Genomic DNA, 8,918 nt, shown 5'->3' with positions numbered 1-8,918 from the left:
CCTCTCTCCATTGGTAAAACCGCATGAAAAACCGTTCAGTAAATTTTGAGGGAATCGATCACGTACACTTTTGGGGACTTATTGTTATAATACACTAACTATTGCCCGCGACTACGTTCGCGTGGTTATGAAGATATGCATTACTATCAAGATGTTTAAGCAAATTATTTTTTTATTTCAGTCACTTGAAATGCTTATCACACTGAGTAATTTTTTAAAAGGCACAATTTGGTATAATTTATTAGTTATTTTTATAAAACCTCTCTATACACCACATTTTTAGTTCTATTTTCAGGCTGCAGTATAAATAACCTAGCAGGCGAACTTATAGCTGCTGTATATGTTTCATACAAACTATCAACCTCAATCAAACGCCCTTAGCAGCGGAATATCAAAAAATCCGTTCTTAGCGGACGTTTACTAACTATAATCTACCTCCCTGCTAAATTTCATCTTTCTAAAATCACTCCAGCAGTTTTTGGGTTCTCGCGATGAGTGAGTCAGTGACATTTCTCTTTTATATATATAGATTACGATGCATTATTTGGATATCTCCTCACCATATAGATATAGAGCATACATTTTAAATTTTAAGTCTCATACTTTAAAAACATAGGACTTTCATACAAACTTCCGACCCCCGTTTTATCCTCTTAGGTGTCGAGTTTCGTAAAATTCGTTCTTAGCGGATGTTTACGTCCTATACAAAACCTACTTGCCAAATTTCAAATATGTAGGTGTTATAGTTTCGGAGATTTCGTGATAAGTGGGTCAACCTACCATCCCCCGTTTTAACCCCAAAAGGCAGTTGCTTTCTAAAGATATATTATTTAGACACCTTCTCACCATCTATAGAGCATACATTTTAAATTTCAAGTCTCTTACTTCAAAAACATAGGATTTTCATACAAACTTCCAACCCCCGTTTCACCCCCTTAGGGGTCGAGTTTCGTAAAATCCGTTCTTAGCGGATGTCTACGTCCTATAAGGAGCCTACTTGCCAAATTTCAAGTTTGTAGGTGTTATAGTTTCGGAGATTTCGTGATGAGTGACCTTTCGCTTTTATATATATTATAGATTATAGATTATATAGATTATAGATTGCTAAACAACATTAGGAGGAAGAAAGACTAAACTTAAGCTAAAAACTAAAATGTCCCAGATTGAGGATATGAAACCTTGTCCAGTAATTATCGTTTATTTCTAACGACTTTATTAATTAGCATGGAAATAAGTTTTTACAGATCATAAAAAAAATGAAAACTAAAACAAAACTTTTTATGTGACATTGAGATTATATTAATTACTACCCTGTTACAGCTGTAGCCGCGACTTTGTCCGCGTGGAATTTAACAAAAAAGCTATTGTTCTGTTCGTAGAGTTATAAAATAAATACATTTCTAAAATAAAAGTAGACTAAGTTTCTTCTTACTATATCTTCTATCTGCCAATGAAAGTCCGGTCAAAATCGGTCCAGTCGTTTCAGAAATTAGCCGGAACAAACAGACAGACAGACACACAAAAATTGTAAAAATATCATTTTGGTATATATATCGTGTATACATCCATATGCATTTAGTAAAAAGCGATTATTTTAATATTACAAACAGACACTCCAATTTTATTTATTTGTATAGACTAGCGACGCGCCCCGGCTTCGCACGGTTGCAAAAACTATCAGTGTTCCTCTATCATATTATGCATGTATTTTACATATAAACTTTCCTCTTCAATCACTCTGTCTATTAAAAAAAACGGCATCAAAATACGTTGCGTAGTTTTAAAGATTTAAGCATACATAGGGACAGAGAAAGCGACTTTGTTTTATACTATGTAGTGATTACATTGGAATGTTTCAAGGTCATTTATCATTTTTAGTTCCTATTTCTTTGGGAGCGCGCGGGTCACGACCTCTAGAAAACTAATAATTTATGTAATTGACATTAAGTTGGTTTATGTTCTGCATATTATTATCAAATTTCAATAATTTCGATGATTTAATTTTATTTCTTTCCATTTAATTTCGAGAAGTCCATTTAGCATGTGTTTTGGTAATGTAATAAGTATAGGTTTTTCCAGGTGTATATGAGTGCCAGTATTTAATTTATCATTAGCGATTTATTTATTATTTAAATTTTCTGGTGTAGTCGGAAATGATCTATTAAACGATATACTTACGATTCTTTTAATATTAAGATTTCAATAAGATCTAAAGAAGTTCTTAAACCTTAACACAGATATTTCGGGTCCAGTACTTTATATAAGATATTTCTTTTGGCACTAACACAGTTTTAAGAAAACAAAATTAATTGTTTCATAAGTTGCAAAATTAACATATGTGAGGAATTTTACACTTTATCATGATGACAGATGTTGAACTGGTTTAATCATTTTCTATCATTCAGTCAGCGTACATTTTATTGCTAAATTTATTTTTGGTGATGATTTTATCGACGTCAACACATTTTATTTGTCTATTTTAACTTGTTAACAATAAATTCTATCGATAACTTTATACGGGGTTTTTCGTTTTAGATTAATTTATTTCAAAAGGTGTTTAATACTTATACCTTTATTACTATAATATAAAATAATATAGGGTAAAACCGGGATAGATGCCTCACTTTTTAAAATAGCCACCTAATTTTAAAAATATGATTTTTATACGAATAATTTTTATTAATGTAGCTAGCTCAATCCTTCATATTGAATTATGACTATTTTTTTTCAACCTAGCCAATGCAGATTAAGCAGAAATTAGCTTTTCGTGAACCCTTTGTTTTGAGGATAGATGCCTACCTATATGGATAGTTGCCTCACCATGAAAATAGTGAGTAGGATAGATGCCCTTTAAACCGTGTTAACGAAAAACCAAAAACCAAATGTTAGGTTAGGCTACTCCTAAAACATCGATTGTCTCCAAGAAACATGGGCCATAGCAATGAAAAAATTTTTGTGTTTTTTTATGTCTTTTAATTGTTATAATTAGAATATAATTTTTATATCACACAGATTATACTATATATATATATATTTTTTTATTAAATTTTACAAGTATTTATTCAAGAAAAGTATAAATTCTTAATTGTTGGTCTAAAATATTCATATCATGTGTCAACATGCACATTGCACAATCATACTTTCTCATCGAAAGCTGACTGTAAGTTTTCTATAGTCCAAGAACATACTCGAGCTCGCATTTCTTCCTTTCTTTTATATTTTCGTGGCATAGTTCTGCTAGAATCAGTAAAACATCCAAACATAAATATACCTAAATACATAAAAAATATAACAGACACAAAAAAAATTATACATATAAACTTACTCTGTATATGGTGAATGAAGGGATAGATAGTAACGATCGCTACCAGATGTATATGAAAACAGCCGGGACAGACAGCTTAACGTAATCTACGAGGCACAGTGGGGAGACCCTAAAGAATAGACTTACAAACTGGAAAGAAATATTTGTACAAATGCAAGCACCCCTTCCGATCGGGAATCGAACTAGCAAACTCTCGATGTTTAGGAGCATACATGGCTGCATGAGCCACTGAGAGGTTGTAATAGAATATACAAACCCCCCCAAAAAAAACGAATTTAGGAACATAAAATAAAAAATACTCGTACAAATATATAATGAATTTTTTATTTATGAAAAGTTAATTTCAGAGCCCTTTCTGTACCTTTCATCACTCTGCGTCAAGTCTAAGGGCACCTATACCTCAAAAAATCAGGGCAACTATCCTTTGTGATTGGGATAGATGCCCACGTATTTTTTAAATAAATTATAAACAAAATAGCATCTATTTACAACTATATGCAGACTCAATGACCCAATATATAGACGTGATGAAAAATATAACGGAATTTATTACTATTTATAAAATTATACAACCTTAAATACTAACCTTTAAAACTTTGACGTGTTTTTAAATTTCGCCACGGAGAAAATTACACACACGATCCAAACGCGTCCTTGCCACACGAATATCTGTGGATATCCGAGGTACGGGGTGTCTTCGACTCCTACTTATGCGATTAATTTTTATTTGTGAGTTCGGGATGTTAGGTTTTTAGAACATGAGGCATCTATCCCACTGCGGCATCTCTCCCGGTTTTACCATACTCTAAAAATGTTTAAAATAGATGTTGACTGATTTCAAATTAATTAAATGCGTATTTTCTTAACGCATAGTTCGATTGTGTGTGCTTAAATAAGCGTGTTAGCAGCCAAATGATTGGGTTTATATTACCACACAACAATGTCCACATATTTTCTTTTGTAATAAGTAAAGTAGGAAATTTTTTAAATTTTCTCAATATGAATAATAAGCATCGATATTAGAAACCACGCTGTGTCATTATTGGTATCGAACTTCTTGATTTTCGTATAAATACACTTCTTGAGACATTTGAAATAACTAAGCATTGTTTCGTGTCTACTATCTAGATTAATCGACTCCTGAATAGATTGCAAAAGTTTAAGCGATTACAAACGCTTTATTTGGTGTGAAAAAAAAATGATATGAAAATGGATTAGATAGGGGTAAGGTTATTTTTATTTCAAGAATCGTTTCAAAGCACCATTGTTCCAAAGTTGTAAGCTTTGAACTTCAAGCACGGAACATCCAGAAGTGCAAACAAATTTTATTACGAGCAATAATAAATATTATACATGGTATGTTAAAAATTCTTACTACAAGGATATTATGTGGTAAATACTAATTTTAAATAATAATCGAATCACTGATATAAATAGATTTTCTTATATTTAACGTATTTAAAACAACGTAACGTGAAGGAATTTTTAGAGAGACGTCAGTACAGCAGTGTGTGTTGAGAGTGAGGGTAGGGTCGGCGCGCTTGTGATGCCCCTAGTTTAGTAGATCATAGGCTTATGATAACCACTTAACATTAGGTGGACTTTATGCTTGTTTGCTACTCTAGCGGTAACAAAACTTTAACTTATAATTGATAGTTATCTTGTTTTGTTAAAAAATGGCGATTGATATATATTCATCTAGGTATTTTTTGTTTCATTTAGTAAAATTTATATCGTGATCACATCGTTAATCACGATAGTCGGCAATATATATCAATTTTATAGTCTTTATTGTGGGTAGAACTGACACCAATACCTACCCTGTTAGGGACCTGGCAAGTGATAATTGCAAATAATCGTTTCTTTTGGCAATTATTAATCACTTTACTCCTCAATGTTTTTAATAGTTTTATTTTTAATTTTTTATCCAACTAGGTCAGCGCACAAGCGTACCGCTCACCTGATGCTAAGCGATTATCGCAGCCTATAGACGGCTGCAACACCAGAAGCATTGCAAGCGCGTTGCACTCCACAGGAGTTCTGGTCACCTTGCTCACCAATAGGAACATAACACTCCTTGAAAACAGGATTATTTAGTTTTGATCTTCAGTAGTTTTTAGTATCATCTAAAAAATATCTCTCTGTTAGGCAGAGGCTCTATCTTACTGTGCCACCGTAAGGGACCTTGGTGTACAACTCGATCGGACTTTGTTGTGGTCAGTACAATTAAAAGAAGTCAGAAGAAAAAACTTCGCTGCGCTGAGCTCCCTACGGCACCTCAAGTCTTTTTTAGCAATTCCTACCAAAATTATGTTGGCGAATTCTCTCCTCCTATCGATTCTCGACTATGCAGATAAGTATATAATATACAGTAAGCTATAAATATTAATCTAACAGAGGACCAAATTAATAAGCTTGAGCGTCTTCAAAACTTTGCTATACGGTTTATATTCTGCCTTCGAAAATATGACCACGTTTCTGAATTTCGTTCCAAGCTCAAGTGGCTTCCAATACGTTCTCGCCGAAACTTTTTTTTTTATGTCACTAGGTCGACAAACAAGCGTACGGCTCACTTGATGGTAAGCGATTACCGTAGCTTATGGACGCCTGCAACACCAGAAGCATCGCAAGCGCGTTGCCGACCCAATCCCAAATCCCCCCAGGAGCTCTGGTCACCTTACTCACCAACAGGAACACAATACTGCTTGAAAACAGTATTATTTTGCTGTGATCTTCTGTAATGTCGAGGTACTACCCCAGTCGGGCTGCTCCATATTTTGAGCCGGAAATTCCTGCTGTGCCCTACCTCAGTTAAACCTGCGTACTTTATCTCTTCTGTATTGTGCGTTGTCTGACTCTAAGGCTCCGTCTTATTTAAAAGATAAGTTTGAATTTCTCGGGGACCATTCTCCCATAAGAACTTCGAGGAGACTAATGTTAAAACTGCCTGTTCATAAAACAAAATTTTTCAGACAGTCTTTCACCATTCGGGCAATTAAGCTATGGGATAATTTACCATTATATATAAAAGAAGCCAAATCACTCCCAACGTTCAAAAAATTAGTTAAAAGCATTACCTTAATACTGAGGGCGATTCCAATTTTATTATTTATTTTATTTTATTAAATTTTTTTCCTAATTAAGTTTATTTTTTTTTCTCAAATTTAATTTTTCAAAATGTGAATTTTTTTCACAGATCTATCATCCTAGATAATATAATATAAAATATTCTTTTGTAATTTATTACGCATATAATTACAATAGAATATTTTATATCTAATATGATGACTAATCAAATACATTTGCTGCAATATTTCATTTATAATAGACAATTTAGTGTCTAATGGTTCGTCTCTCTAGTGCAGTCGTCTGTCGTTTCATGGGTCACGGCCGATTATTTACAATTATTGGCATTTATGTTTCGATGAGACGAAAGGTTGTGTGCTCACATACGTTATAAATTAAAATGTATAGTATCCGGTGCGTTAAAATGTTGCGCGTCATATTGTCATTGTAATTAAATATTATAAAATACCATACATGTGATAAAATTGTAACAGATCAATATTTGTACATGAGTGTTATTATTATTGTTATAAAGTAGTAGTCTTTTTTGACGCAGTTTTTTAGAAGAGAGATGAATCACCAAAGCTAAAAAAAATACATTAAAGAAAAACTTATTTACTGTACAAGTTTTTTTTATAACTAATTTAAATATAACATGTATACATTTAAAAGTTATAGTTATGATATGTCTAGTGAATATATCATAAAGTGATCATTGGCCTCAGTCCGTCTATTGTAGACGATTTAGACAGTGTCAGACACTGTGTCGCCTAGGAAACTCTTCAGTAAAACGCAGAGTTGCTAAGCTCTGCGCTACCCTCTCGACCTCACTGGCTAGGCCCACAGGAACGACGAGTGGAGCCAGTACGGCTGCAGAAGTCTTTCGCATTTTAGAGCTATGCCACGATTGCTTGACGGACACCCCATTCCGGGTTTCAAATGAAGTTTTTCTTCTCCAGGATCCTGATGATTTTGAGCCACGTTTATCCCTCGGTCGCCTTTTAGACCCCCACAAAAGGGTTGGTGCTATTCTACTCGGCCGACACCACACGACACCATAGTGATAGCGTTATTAATATAATCTATTTTTTCAACTGTATTAAAATGAATGCTGTATCATTTTGTTATCATGAAAAATTAATACATATAATATAATTATAATATACAAAGGTCAGGGTCTATTATTATGACATTTCAAGGATTAAATAATGAATAAAATATCGGTAATAAATAAATAAAACATTTTATATATCTGCTTATTTTTTCGTTATAAATACTTCAAAATTACATGTATTTATTAATTTAAGACTTGCTCCTAGCCATCTCTCTTTTGAGTTGGGATTATGTGTGTAGGTACCTAGAATGTAATTATATAATCTAGATAACCTTCACTTTGTGACTAAAGAAAACATGGTAAAAAATCTATATATTTCTGCAAAGATTCCCGTATGTAATTTAAGCGCCATCAGCAACGGAGTGGTGTGTCAGAGTGCTTAGATCCAGGGTTATGTGCACAGTATACGTAATACGAAAATATCACAATATTAATGACTCAAAACTAAACCCAAAAATGTGGGTTCTTGGAAAATGTGAATACTTAACAAATCTTATTACAATTAAATGTAATTAGTTACTTTAATAAATATCTAAATCTTCAAGACAGTTAAGACTAAGTTTCGTATTATCACATACGGCTTAAGGCTATAAGGCTAAATTTGTCTTGGTAAATTATGGCACTGTACAGATTAAAATTAAAACCTAATTAACTTTATTGAGGTAGGGCTTAAAAAGAAACATATTCTTCAAAATTTTCAGCAGCTGGATGCTTGAATTTTATTTTCATCACATAAAACAAAATTAACAAAAATCAAAAAAATAAAAACTTAAGAAATTAAATACTGTATAAGACACAGTTTAGACTTCAAATGTAGAGGAATAAACTAATTTGAACCTGTATCTTTTTATTCGCAATACATTATCGTTTATAATATCACCTATAAATCTAGCTTTTAAATATAAATATAAAACAAAGAATACAAATTCCATAGGTGTTTTTAGTGAATCTTATAGTGTTGGTAAAGATTTTGTAAATATCAACATTTTTATTTGACATTTTGCCTAAAACCTGTCAGGTTTTTTTTAGAATTTATGAACAAATCAAGACACAAAAAATCTCGTTTACATCTTTACGATACGATATTTACAAAAAAAATTCGGATGTGTATAAAAGTTTTTAAGAGCAGCTCTTAATAAACTAGGGTTAGAAAACTTGTAACAGCATAGCTTTTATACAGTAAGCGCTATCTCAAGCTTTACACGATACTCAATTTGCTAGGTTCTAGTATGTATAATAGAAAGTATGGAGTTAAAACAACTCGCTCATTCACATTCACATTGTGCTTAAGTATACAATCCTGTACATTCGAAAAATTATAAGATAGATACAACAAAACTAAGCACGAAAGAATCTTGTGTTGCAGTAACTTGACCTTGAAATATTTCTGCAAATACAATTAAATAACATAAA

This window comes from Melitaea cinxia, chromosome 9, assembly GCF_905220565.1.
Source record: "Melitaea cinxia chromosome 9, ilMelCinx1.1, whole genome shotgun sequence".
Classification (NCBI taxonomy): domain Eukaryota; kingdom Metazoa; phylum Arthropoda; class Insecta; order Lepidoptera; family Nymphalidae; genus Melitaea; species Melitaea cinxia.
The sequence above is the reverse complement of the archived record's forward strand: the minus strand, read 5'-3'. Positions refer to the sequence as shown.